Source organism: Anguilla anguilla, chromosome 2 (assembly GCF_013347855.1).
Source record: "Anguilla anguilla isolate fAngAng1 chromosome 2, fAngAng1.pri, whole genome shotgun sequence".
NCBI lineage: Eukaryota > Metazoa > Chordata > Actinopteri > Anguilliformes > Anguillidae > Anguilla > Anguilla anguilla.
This window is the reverse complement of record NC_049202.1, coordinates 66,372,245-66,385,626: the sequence shown is the minus strand read 5'-3', so window position 1 is coordinate 66,385,626 and position 13,382 is coordinate 66,372,245. Positions and strand designations below refer to the sequence as shown.

General features: G+C 39.8%; 1 protein-coding gene across 3 annotated transcripts in view; it reads right to left on the bottom strand.

Moving 5' to 3' along the window:
• The window catches only part of atf7ip (activating transcription factor 7 interacting protein), a 34,358-nt gene extending 21,459 nt beyond the window's left edge, over positions 1-12,899 (bottom strand). Inside the window, exon 1 of one of the 3 annotated variants that reach the window (XM_035406494.1) lies at positions 12,591-12,899. The gene's annotated coding sequence lies outside the window, so the exon portion shown is untranslated. The other 2 variants (XM_035406496.1, XM_035406495.1) reach the window with 2 other exon arrangements.
• Between the last annotated feature and the right edge of the window lie 483 nt (positions 12,900-13,382).

Here is a 13,382-nt window from a genome sequence, read left to right as displayed (position 1 = left end):
TGGAATGTATACCCCTCCCCCACTCTGAAACACAGTCAGCCAGCAACAGAGTGGAAAATTACAGAGTAGCATGGGCTGTACCACTCTGAAAGCTCGACAAGACTGGGGGGAGGGGAGATTCAGGTCTGCTGACACAAGGGGGAGCTAGGCTGAACAGCCAGATTTATTTAACCTCCAAGCCCTCTCATTCTGTGCTGATTGTACTTGATACTTTGCACAAGGTCAATTGGTTTTTTAAGGTTATTGCATGCTGTATTATGTCTTCCTTCTTTCTTCTTTGTGTTCAGTGAGTTTGCATTAGCTGGGCACATTAGCAGACCTGTCCAGCTACTGCAAGTTTCTGGCAGAGATTTCTTTTTTGCTTTAAATAAATCAGAATGATCTTGTCGTATTTTTTGAGCCTTTCGCAGCTCTCTGGGTGTTGTGAGAGCTAATGAGACAGAAGGACAGCTAAGTAACCAAACTGGCAGAAAGGTCATTTTCCAGAAGGTCAATAATCATCCACGGGGAGACCATGTAGCGGTGTCTGTAGGACAGCTAACTAGCCGCCCATATATAAATCCCCTCTTGTAGCAGGGGGTTTGACTCTCCATTATGGTACTTTCTGCACTCTGATACCATCGCCATCTGTGACCCTTTCAGCTTTCCCACTGTCTTCTGCACCCTGACTTAAAATAAAAAAATAAAACAATAATAATAAAAAATAATAATAAAATTCAAAATAATCCAATATATTCACACAGAAATATTCATAAGTTTTTTTTAAAAATGACAAACGAAAAATGAACATCTATGACGAGACCAACCTCTATGATTTGTATTTCAGATGCTGCTTTCTCATTCCTGAATATTTCAAAAACTGAAAAAATATATAATGAGGTTGGTCAAGCAAGATGCTCTGGGTCATATATGAAGTAGCACTTATTACCACTGCAGCTATCAAGTCGCTCTAGTGAGGGCCATTGTTATAGGAAAACAAGATTAATGCATTATGCATGTGGATACTCATGTGCGTTCCCACATAGAGCAATCTGCCAAACAGGCTTGAGACTGCTTGAAAAGTAGAGCCATTTCTGCCTCCCACACATTGGGGTAAAACCCTTGAGGATTCATTGAAACAATTTGCTCATATAACCACAGTATTGACTACACCAATATTCTTCTAGGTGTCTACCTAGCTATTTAGCTGTACTCTTCCCAGTCCCGGGATTACTAAGCGACTGATCTATGCCGTTAGAAACATAATAGCTATCTAACCTGACAGAACAATGGACATTACAAATTAAGACTGTTGGACTTCTGTTATAAAGGAAACAGAACCCATCATAGCATAAATCTATATTTTCACCCCAGGGTGTAACTTACAAAGAGGAATGGTGGAGTTCTCTGTGGTTGAACAGCTTTATGCTTGGCTGTGGATTTCAGCTTTTCAATCCCAACAATTTACATTTTCACCTGTGCATATTTCAGTGGTTTTGAACACATAACGGCATCAAATGTGTACTGGTGAAAGTCATTCCCCTTACGTCTGCTGAGCACAAAAAGGGTTCTTCGTGTGTCCTTAATCCACTTCAATATTATATTTAAATAGGTAATTAAACAAACATCAAAAAATAAGATTAAATATAATATAAAATAAAAATCTAAACCATCAAAATAAAATTCTAAATTTCTCACTGACTCTTTCAGGGAGTTGGTTGGCTAATTCCTCGATCACCATATTTGAAGACAAATCCATTCCATTAGCAGGCTGAAGCAAAAAGTTGTTATGTACAAATCTTTATTGGTAGCTAGGTAGCGCACCCACAGTAGAATGGAACAGGATGGACAGGGTTCTGCACTGGTCACACACTGAGTGCTTTCATTAGGATGGAATCAACACCACACAAGTCACAGTTCCAACGGTCTTGTTGCCCCTGGCAGCCAGCGACTGAACATATCCCGCCAGCATTTTTTTCCAGATGCGTAAACAGACTTTGTGCTCGCTGTCCTCACTGTTCTATGTTTTCTGTCATGCAAGTTGCTACAGCGTGGAGCGTTCACGCGCCATTTCATCTACATGGGAGCTGCGTTTACACATACGTGTGCCAGGGTTTCTTGTTTATCCTCAGCCACATTCAGGCCTTGGTGGTGTTTCAGGCTCACCTTCTGGGTACCTGAAACCCACACTTTTGACTCCTCCAATTCCTCATAGTCCTCATTGGGCCAGGTGGGGTAAAGGGGCACAGCATTGGATGGACAAGGGTAGGGTTATCGCAGGTAGTTTGTTACAGAGGTGGTAGTACCGTTGACTAGAGCCTGTGCTTGTTGTCAAAATACAGAAACTAGCAGCCATCTTTCAGTAGAAGTGTGACATCAGCAAACAAGGAGGAATTCTTTTTTTTTGGGGAGGGGGGGATTTGACTTTGGCACCTACAAAGTCAAACAGTTTTCAAGCCTGGGTCAGTATTCCGTCAGAGCATTTTGCATGAGGCTTTGAGCTGAACATTTGAGCTCAATCTGGTTGGCCTAACTGGCATTGTGGCTATTGACTTCTCTTTGTTTCTGGTCCAGCTTAGTCACACGAGGCACTGGGACACTGGAGGTGTAGAGGTGAGCTTGAAAAGACCCTGGGATGAAACCTATGAATAGCTTTATTTCGCTGGAACACCCAGTACTGGACAACAATGCATGAAATTCTCAGATGGTTCGACTTCCATCCCAGCTTACATATTTCGGCTTACATAGAACCTAATTGGCCAGGTAACTTATTTTACTGAAGCTTTTCGTTTCGGAGTGAGAAAAATTAATTGCAGTTTAGACATTTCTTGACGTTCTCTCTTCATTGACAGTACAATGTGTACTGTCAGTTCTAACCTTCATCTAATGAAACTAAAATTAACATGGAAGGCTCAATCTGTATCTGTATCATATTCTATTCTATTTTCTATCTAAGATGGCATAAGGGTATGAGGGAAATTTGAGACACGGTAATTAGCCACAAGCACTTATTTAATTGAATTCTTACGCTCACATTTTTTCCCTTTGTATCACCATAATTACCCCAGAACAACAGAAACCTGGCAACAATCAGCATTCACTATTCTGAGGTCTGTCTCTGCTTCGCACTGAATGTGCCTCGATAGCTGCGATATGCTATACTGATGGCCCTTGAAACTGGTATCAGTCCCCTCCATAAGAAAATACCGTGCTGTCTATTTTAGCATGTTTTGAGACCACAGAATGCCAGCAAACATGTTCAAATGAAGGGCTAAAATGTAATAGAGCACGAGAGATTACACCAGAGAAAGAAGGTGTGTCTCAAATTTCTTATTCACAATTCCTTTTCTGTGACATCATGGCCCTGTGTTGGCAGGCCCAAATATTTCATTTTCTAACGTCTCGATTCTGACACAGTAGGCAAATGTTTAAATAATATATATTAATAGCTCAACTAAATAAAAACTATAGTATGAATTAAGATCTTTCTACTTTCTCTAATGTGGTATTTTGTGGTTATATTACGATACATAATGATATAAAAACTGCAAACAATCAAGAAGTGCAGGGATTGTGTATTCTGCACTGCATGCATGCGTATATATGCATATGTACTATGAATGTGTACTTGTGACATTCAGTATATCAAGTGATTGAAACATGAGTTTATGTCATGCTCATCTGAAATCATAATAATGTTAATTTTTAAAAGCATCAGTTAGTTCAACACAATGAGTACACAAATAAATAGCCTTGTCAACTATTTTCAAGATTGCGAGGTTCGAAGTACATTTAAAATACCTCTGATAATTTTGAAAAGCTAGGCCTCCTTAATGTACCATACTAGGAATGTGTATGATATATAGCTATAACTATAGCTAAATAATAATGGAGAATACATTTGATTAACTCTGAACCTTTGACCACAGCTGGAATAAGAGTTTGATTCCAATCTGTTCTCATTTTTTAGTTGGACAAAGAGATAAGAGAGTGAAAGGATTTTCAGTAAACAGGGGAATGACGCTGTGTTGCAGAGGGAAAAAGGAGTGGGGGTTGGGAAATGGGACTATACCAAGTGTTTCAATTTAGGAAACTCGGGAACAGTCAGAAGAGAGTCAACAACACACAATAAACACACAGCTGCAAATTACAAATATGGGCAAGTCAGATGCACAATCTGTGACACACGGTAGGGCTTTTACAAAAATGCACTTGTGCACAAATGGACACACCCTCAGGTGCATTGCAAACAATTATAACAAATTATAGCAACGCAGTTACACTTCTGTGAACACAAAACCTGCTAAACAAACAAAAGCACACTGACTCCATAAAAAAAGATGCACACATGCACATACACGCACACAAAACCACACACACACACACACACACACACATACACCATGTTACACACAGACATGTGCACCTCCCCCATCCTCTTAACACAGTCCCATAGAAACAGACAAGAGTGGAAAATTACAGCTAAGCATGGAATGTACCACTCTGAAAGGATGGGGGGATCCAGGCCAAATTATGCATAAAACATAAGGGGAGCCAAAATATGATGCCAGTGTCATAAAAATACGCAGTAAAGGTTTGACTTTTCAGTTTTCAATACATAAAGAGGGATTTTTTTTAAAAATCTCAACTAATTCTCCTCTACAATGCTTTTATATAAATGTTGATTGACAGTTATTTTTTCTCTCAAATAACACAAGTCACCTTTTAAAAAAAGTAGTGTGCAAACTGAAAGTCAATTTCGTATTTTTGCAGTCATTACCAATTCAGGTCAGAATTATCATTATTCTGGTGCCTGGCTTGAAATGGACTTTTTATTACAGAGGAATTAATCAGGAAGAAATCAACAACTGAACAACTGAAAGAAGTATTAGTATTTTGATTTCTACATTTTGATTTTCTCCCTGGCCACTACAATCTGCTGGTGAAAACAACCTAACAGTGACTTTCATACTCTTTCTCCTGTGGTCCTACATGATTTATACAGTTACAGGACAGTGTTAATCACGTTCATTTGAAGCCATGACTAATGAATTCAAAAGTGTAGATATTGTGACAGCCCTCTACAGTGCTACTCTCCCAACATGAGTAGCATATCTTCCCTTTGTCCTGCAATACATTCATTTTTACACTTTATTTATTTTTCATATTTAAAAACAGCCTTTTCATATTCCTTCCTTTTCCCAGTCTACTACAATGACTTTATGAGTGTTCTAGAACACCAGCCAAGTGACCCAGATTTCCCTTGCTTAACTAGAGCAAAATCTACCAAATAGGACATAGCGAACAATTTGAAATTTTTCAAGTCAGTCAATACTTGTGGACATATATGTCATTACCAACTTGTTGGAGGACACTCGAGAAATACCCGCATCCATCGTGATTATGTTTTCAGAGTACATTTATCTTTTGTTATGAAATAGGCCATGTGATAAAGTGTAGAATCTTTGTATAGTCCATGTTATTACCAGAATGTTTGACACTAGCACACCAAAAATGCTTCTGTAACCAAATGTGTAATTACTAATCTTAAATTATATATAATTCCTATTACATTAGCAGTAATGCTGATCTTTACATCTGAATGCAATCACTACTTTTAAAAATCAGGTCAGCTGTTTTAAAACGGTCTCTTGTGAATTACAAAAACTAGCAAAACACTTCATTCACATTTTTGTTCCAAGATTAAATATAATTGCAAGCATAGACAAACCAAAGAACAAGTCAACACAGAATAATTTCTGCCAAACACACTGATCCCTCAAAATTAAATAAGATGAAAATTTAAAACATGGAGTTCAGACAAATGCAAGATTACAAGAGCTGCAAATGAAAAAAAAAACAGCAGGGATTTTTTTATTTAAATGGACCACATAATTTGCAAAACTCAACTTTGGGGTGTTTGGTAGACAACTAGCCATAAAAAAAATCACATCACAACCCCATTTTAGGGAATTATTTTCAATTTGCGATAAACTTGCTTACCTAAATCTCATATGTTCATATTTAGATTAAGTTATTAAGTTATTTTGCTTTTGGAAGTATCATGTGCCCACAATAATACCTTAGCCCAAGCTTGCATAAATAGCTTTTCTTTCAGTCTGTACATAATACAATGGTATGAAAGTACATTTCTTAAGGCCAATTTTCATTAACGAGGACACACAAACATTTTAAGTAACCAAATAATTCAAAAACTTTAAAACTCATTCCTGTTATTATTTTCAGCTCTCCATAAAATAAGTGTTTATCAAATAAGTCAAAATATTTACCTATTACATAATCGCTATGGATTCCTATATTTAAAACTGACATTTCACCGTGGCTTATGTGTATACTGCTGTCAGGCCTCCTGCCCTGTAAATTCAGTAATGACACAGACGTAGCTGCGCTCCTGTGTAGCTTTGATAAATCAGTCATGCTCATACTGCAGGCTGAAACTGAAATTTCACTTTTAACATAAAGAGCTCAACCAGCTCCACCCTCGCAAACCCCCCCCCCCCCCCCCCCCCCCCCAACACCCCCACCCCTACCCCCACACGCACACCCCGCCCTTGACTTCCTGTCAACATGCAGTATATGCATTTTGCCCAGTTACTTAGCTAGTGCATAGCTACCAGTAAGGTGCAAAGAGATAAAATGATTCCTCTTATGCTACAACTTTTGTGTTAAGGAAAGGGGGTGTTAAGTATGTGTTGAGTAAGACTGAATTAACAAGACAGCACTTGCACTGCCCCCGTGCAGGCAGAGGAAAGAAGAAAGGGTTGGTTCAGGGTTGTGCAACTGTGAGTGAGATAGACTGCATGGGCAGGTCAGCAAAGGACTGCAGAATAGCACTGCTTGCATGCAGCTTGCGTGCTGACCGGAGTAGCGCAGTGAGAAACACAGTCCGAAGGAAATGATCATGTAGCTACATAAAGGCTATGTTTTTAAAAAATGATGCAAGTCAATGGTTTTAGACGGTTTTCTGGCAAAATAAATAAATACATATCTCAAAGAGGAAGCATGATGAAAGAAAAAAACTTTAAGGATGCCAATTCTGCCCTTATTTCCGCTAAGCTACATGTTGATACAAAGCATTAGCAGGTTACCACTGCAAAAATGCATGTAATATAATTTTTAAAATGTCTTCCTTCAGTTTAAATGCTTTTTTTTTTTTTGTATGTTCAAATATTTTCACAACTGGTCATCAGTAAAGGCTTCAGTCAAAGGGCTGTTCACGCTTCCATTTCAGTGCTTCAGTCCCACAGTGTTTGCCCCTCCCCCCTCTGCTCTCTATTGCAGATGGAGCCTGTGCTCATTCCCTGCTGCAAAACAAAATGGCCGCCGGTGCAGCAGCTAGGGCAGCCTGGCTTTCTCCCTTGCAGCTGCGCACTGAAGCTGTGGTATCAGTGCCACGGGAGCTTCATGAAGGAGCAAGATTTACACATGGAAAGGTTTACGCTTATTCACATTTAGATATTTTCATACAGAAAGTATTGCAAGTCATATCAGTGGGTTTCGTTATTTATGCAGGTTAATGTAGATTAACACAGTTGCCAGCTCTCATGCTTTGTTGGGCACGCCACCCAATGTCCATCTCATGCTGAAAAAAAAACAACAATCTCAATACCGCACGCCCCCCCCAGAAATCTCAACAGCACCACCCTGAGAAAAATCTCTATGGGGAAAACAGTACATTCACATAGTATAATGCCATGCCAGACGAGAGCAAGTCAAATTCACGCATGCGCAAAAATAAATTTGAAAAAATATTATAAAATAAAAATAAAGCACTGTAGATGTAGTCTGACTTACAGGATATAGACTGTGGGTATAAGCCTGCCATTGGCCGACTGTTTCGGAATTCTCCTCCCCTTCCGCTATCTGCGTGTTAACGTTTTTTCAAGGGCACCATCGCTGCATCCTGGGCTTAGCGCCGCCCAAGACGATTGTGATTGGTTTGAAAAAAATACAAACAAGCCAGAACGTTTTTTTCCCCTATACCGGAATGATAACGGGTTGAGCCAGACCTTTCTCTAGCGCTGAAACGAAGTGTGGAGATAGGTCTGGCTATGCGAGACTACTGTACATGTACCCGCAGCCATCAAGTCCATAATAATCTCGGTAACAACCTCAGTCGCCCTCCACCTGCCTCAAATAGAATAATTCTCATGCGAGCCAGCTCACCAAATTTGGCAACCCTGAGATCAGTCTCAAGCCTCGGTGGATAGGCTATATATATTAATACATTATTATTGTATAATAATAGTATGGTGTTGTTGTTCTGTTGAGGTTCCAGGATCACTGTGCTTCCAAATGGATGGATGTGTTCATCTCCATGTGAACTACATCTTCATTCCTTAAGCTCTGCTTCAATATACTTCCCAGGGCTACAGGCTGACACTCCTGTGTGTCCATGACTTAGATTGCAACCTCCATGGCTGCAGCATTTTGGTCCCTGATACTCCTCTCTAAAATCTTGTAAATTCAAGTTCACTTCTTTTAGTCACTTTGCCTTGACGACTGGTCATAAATTGTATGACATATTTCAGAACAAATAAAGTAATTTTGCATACTAGACATTCTTGCAAAATGAAGAGGAACTTGAATGACCTGAAGAGGAAATGGCAGAGTGTGGGATCTCCATCCTCAGGAGAGCAGGGTTGTATATTCCAGTGCCTAATCTTCAACTACAAACACTGCCTCCATCCAGTTTCACAGATGAGGCCCGCCTAGGGTGCTTTGGATCAGGGGTCGTTCCTTTCTTCCTCCACACTTTTCTCTTTCCATCACTTTTTACAGGTTAATACTCATCGCATCTGTCTATAAGGCTTGGTTCCAGAACTTTTTTTTAACTCCAACTTAGCCATTCAGTTCTTGAGGCTAAGGCTGCATTCACACCAAATCAGGCAATGCGGCACCTTGCCGCAGGGTTGTGCAGAGTAAATGGTAAATGGACTGCATTTATATAGCGCTTTTATCCAAAGCGCTTTACAAGGTGTGGGTGTGTCACTACATGGCCCATTTGTGTGACGTCATTTTGTGAACTTTAACTTTAAGCGTAGACTGCAAGCCAGACGCAGACGTCGAAGCTGGGTACACAAAATAAACTAAGCGAGGACACAACTGGGAGAGTATCATCGTTTGGTCCATGAACTCCGCCTGGATAGCGCCCGGTTTCAGCTATATTTCAGGCTTCACAGTTGCTCGGTAAACAGCGGAATGCTACATGGTAATTTAAACAAGGCTCTTCCTCCCGTGGGCGTCTTCCTCCCTGATCGCCGGCTTACGTGATTGGCCACCGCAGCATGACGTCGGGTTGCTTTACGGCAAAAGTTGATTTTAGTTCTACTTCTACCCGCACGGGCGCTGCGGGTTTTTTTCTGCACCCTATGCGGCCCCCACTCCCGCTGCCTAAACGGACTACCCCCCATTCAAATGAATGGGAGGACTGCCGTTTTTCCCGCATTGCCGGATTGTGTTTGAATGTGGCCTTAACAGTGGTTTTCATATCGCGGTGAACCCTCGGATGTTATACAGGTGTAGTGAGTAAGCTTGACAATGCTCCCATACTATTTGTTTGTCTGTGAGTCTGCGACTATCCATTTTTGACCACAGAGATAACTAGCTTTCTGGTTTAATTCCAGAATTGCCTAGAATACGTAATTTCTTTTGGTGGGTCCTCGGGGTGGTCTGTAGAGTGCCTAATGGACTCCTGTACTAGGAGCTAGCTACTCAGTGAACGACACAAGCCATCGGTAGATAAGATCAAGCTTGGTGATTGCTTAGAAGGGACAGGTGTAAAATAATAAGAGGCATACGCCAAGCATACATAAAAATTCTTGTCATATGTCCTATGTTTAGTTGTTCTGCTAACCACAAGCCAACTGTAGGTTACTGTATGTGCTGAAATGTGTGGCAACAGGACACAATTGAAAAGCAGGTGGAGAAATATTTCACTAATTCGCAGCAGTCTATTATAGCCAACAAAAATTCCTCAAGGCATAATATTCTGGTAATTGAGGCTTATCAAGATACATATAGAACAGCAAATTTTAAGGACATAAATGTTTAGTAATTTTTTGTCAGATTATTGTTCAACATGACAGGTTTGCATTTTTAGGAAGGACGAATATGAAACTTTGAAAAACTGAATCATACATTTGAATACATTTGAATTCTGTACTTTGATTAAGTTTAGTCAGAATTCATTTTTCAGATTAATTGAATATTTAAAAAGAGAGAAGAGGAATCTTTGTCTGGTCTAATGTAAAATCCGCTAATACATTCCAAATGCATCCTTTGCAGCCTGGAGAGGCTGAAACACTGCTGCAGTTTTCAGTCCTCTTCCGAATCATTTTGACTGACTCTCACAATTCCAGGGAAATGTTCCCAACAACTTCAAAATGTATTCATGTGGAAAAAGAGGACATGCAACCTGCGACAAGAAAGGCTGAATGTCTGAATCTTGATTTTTAAGCTATCTGTGAATGTTTTCCTGTTGTACTGGCAGTAGATTATGAAAGAAATTGCCTCTTGCTTTCACAAATAAATTGGGTCACAAGTGTCCATTTACAAGCATTCCATGAAAATTGTGTTTTTGAGCAAATTATTTTTCTGGCCCTGTCTGCAACATGTTTGATATGGGAAATTGTTATAATTTAGTAATAAACAAATGCATTTTAAGGTTTATCATATTAATGGTCAGTGGTTGTAAATATGTGCCAGAGGCTATTCTCTAAGTCACAGATAAGTTTTTTATTTTGCCTGCTTTTTTTTGCATTTAACTCACACGTCGGAATCTACGGTATAACATTTCTTAGCTCTGAGGAATACACATAGTCTTTTAAAGAGGACGAGAAAGGATACAGACAGAAGTTATCTTAAAGCAATTCATTCTTCTAACTTCAGTTTACAAAAGCCCTGTTTGCATGTTTCCATATTTTGCAGAAACTGAGACATCACACCAGCCACGTTAAGAGACTGCAGTTCCCAGACTTGCCACACTGCAACACTGACAGTGCACAAACATGTCATAGCCATCCAATTCACATTGCAAAGCAAAAATATATATATGCTGGACTCTGTGACAGTGTGTGTAGCTGTGGCTATTTGTGCACAGTTTTTGTGGCAAAAGATGAGCCCAATACAACAATATTAATACTATGTATTATATTACCAAAATTGAAGCTTCCGATGTTGTTTCTTTTCTATAGTCAGTATCTGCATTTAATTGTATCAGCATTACCTACATTACAGTATTCACATTGATGAGTGTCTTCACTTGTTTCAGTAACTAGTAAAGTAAGTTAATCTGACATCTGATGGCAAATTTATTATCAAGTTAAGCCAATACAACCTTTATAAAAATGTAGTTCTATACCTCCCCATCCCTCAATTGTAAAAATCGCATTTGATCTCAGTCTTCAAAACTTGAATCATAAAACGCAAAATAGCTTGTGTATGAATAACCTACTCCCTGCCCACTAATCTGGTCTGTATCTTACTGTGTTGAATTGTCAATTATGCCCAGGTTAGCATTAAATTGGTGTCATGTTAACAGAGAAAAAAGGGCACAGCCAGGTTCACAGTGCATCCTGAGGCAGGCAGAAGGCAACTAAAGATAAAGTACCCTCAGCCTCAACTAGCAGTCGAAGGAATACCAACCTATTATTAAACAAATACACTGAATGCTTCAAGAGGGTCATCCATACACACTGTGAGTACTCATGAGCAGGTAAGTACACCACTGAGCGTTGGAAAACTGTGGGGGAAAAATGAAGACTTGATTGAGAAGAAAAATGGAGATGCAATTAGCTTTGTGATTAATTGGGGGGAATGGCTGCAATTATAAATGGGTGTCAGATTAAATTGAAGCCATTCTGTCAAATCAATGAACTCTTCCCTCCCCCAGAAGTTTGCAGGGGGTGTCTTTCCTCCTTTATTAGAGTGATGTTCATATCCTGTTATTTCCTAATTATTGGAACAAGAAAACCTACTGAATATGAATATACACCTTCCCCCCACCCTCTCAAAAATGTTTCTATTGCAGTAACCTCAGCCAGGGTACCAAAAACATTTATGCTACCTCCTGACACTTCAGGACAAGGTTAACATCACAATCATTCAAAATCACCATCGTCATAGCTTTGAGATAAAGTAGGTTTATTGAACAATACGCCCTATAAGTGTTCCAGATATCATTTTATTTTCAAATGAACTGCCAATGACAAAATATTAGTGCGACAAATCAACGAATGAACATATTCCTTAGGGCTCCTTTGCTAATAGTCATGTTGAAATGCATTCAGTCACCACATACACCTGACTAGGCCTCAAGACCCTGTGAATCAAATGGATAGCTCTTGACCCCTCGACCTCTCGGCCTTGCAAAACACCAATTTATAAGACTGAAAATGAATTTTTTTTAAATGAAATCAAATAAACACAATATAGAAGCAATAAAGTGAAAACCCAAAAGGCCTAGAACATGGAAAACCGTTGGAAATATAAATTCCACACAATTCCAAATGCAAAGCATTAAAATATTAAACGGGAAATACTTTCTTTTTTTTTTTTTACAAAGAATCAGTGGAAAATTCAAACCTTACCTTTTATTGTTGAGTTCTGCACCCAGAAAAATCGCAGCAAATAAATCCCTTTCCCACTAACTTCTTTAACGTTCCTTTGCCGCTCTGCGTTTGTATGACGTTATGAGCCACTTGCTTCCGTCACTGTCGGTTGTGCACGGAACACAGCCACGTCATACACTCGTGCACACACACACACACACACGTGCACACTCCACGGGACACACAAGGAAAAGTACTACAACAGAGCAAGGCCTCTCTCAGTCAGTGCGCTCCCGTTCTCAGCGGCCAATAGTGGAGCTCCGCTCTACCCCTCTCCTTCTGTAGTGTGCACAAAGCTGGAGGCGGGCTAGGGGGCAGGGCTTAGAGAGAGCGAGCGAGGGAGAGAACGGGGGTGAGCGCAAAATAAGCACCTCCTACCGTGCTCTTAAAAGCACAATGCAATCACATGGAAGCACGCATATGAAATAGCATTACGTGTTTGCGGGCGACTTGTTTGCGGTTTCTGGCAAATGCTAACGAGAGCTGTGCAATTAAGACAAATATTATCACCAAGGACTCACCGAGGACTTTGCCAAGCTGTTCTTCCTCCTAACCCATGCAGGAAAAAATAAATAAATGCTTTTAAAATTCAGTATATTGAGTTTCTATAAAAATGACATGCAAAAAATATGGTTTTTCTTAGCATCTCTATCCCCGTGTGACATATTAGACACTTAGCACCTACATATTAGTGAACAGGTAACAAAATGTGACATCATTTTTAGCTTTTCCTTTCTCTACTTTCGCCCCTCCCCCCTCCGCTATGTCCTG